The sequence below is a fragment of the Pteropus vampyrus genome, unplaced genomic scaffold (assembly GCF_000151845.1).
Source record: "Pteropus vampyrus isolate Shadow unplaced genomic scaffold, Pvam_2.0 Scaffold352, whole genome shotgun sequence".
Classification (NCBI taxonomy): Eukaryota; Metazoa; Chordata; class Mammalia; order Chiroptera; family Pteropodidae; genus Pteropus; species Pteropus vampyrus.
In genome coordinates, this window is record NW_011889133.1 from 77446 (window position 1) to 78320 (window position 875).

Genomic DNA, 875 nt, shown 5'->3' on the forward strand with positions numbered 1-875 from the left:
CTGGTCCTTTATTATTTCCAGCCGGTAGGCTCCATAGGAGGCTATATCCATTCTAAGGTGTGGCTCCCACTGCAGTGAGTAATGGGGGAGCTTTACCAGGCTCTGAGTCTGGCCCTGGGACTAAAAGGATGAATAATTCACAGTCTACGGTGTCAATGCCATCAAAACCTAACGAGAGAATCTGACATAAAAATACTTTTAAGTGATTTTTAAGACTGGATAAGCAAAGACAATATTTAGTCAATAATTAACGTCATTAGATTTAGAAAGCATAAAGATTTTGTGCAAAGCACAGTCAACTGAATTTTGTGTTACTCTTATTCTTCTGTGTTAACCATACTTGAGAAAAGCCAACTTGTAGTTTTGTGAATAAATTAACAGAAACCCCTACACTTACTAAGTGTAAGTAACACAAATGCAAGAGAAATGAATAGAAAAACAAACAAACAAAATCCATACATTAGAAGTATAACTTGTAAAACCTAATGTATAGTGTCAGCAACAAACAATCAGAACAAACAAACAGAGATTCATGGACATGGACAATAGACTAGTGGTTACCAGAGAGCAGAGGGGGAGGGGGAAAGGGGGAGGTAGACGGAGTAAAAGGGGTCAAATATGTGGTGACAGAAAGAAATCTAATCATGGACGGTGAACACACAATGCAATATATATATATGCCTTACTGTTGAATTGTACACCTGAAACTTACTGGATTTCATTAACCAATGTCACCATAATAAAAATAAATAAATTTAATAAATACATAAATAAAGTGTCAGCCAAATATTCATTTATTTAGTCACTAAACAAATATTTTTGAGTACCTTAGAAGAGTCAACAGGAAATAAAAAAACACCACTGCATTCCTGGCT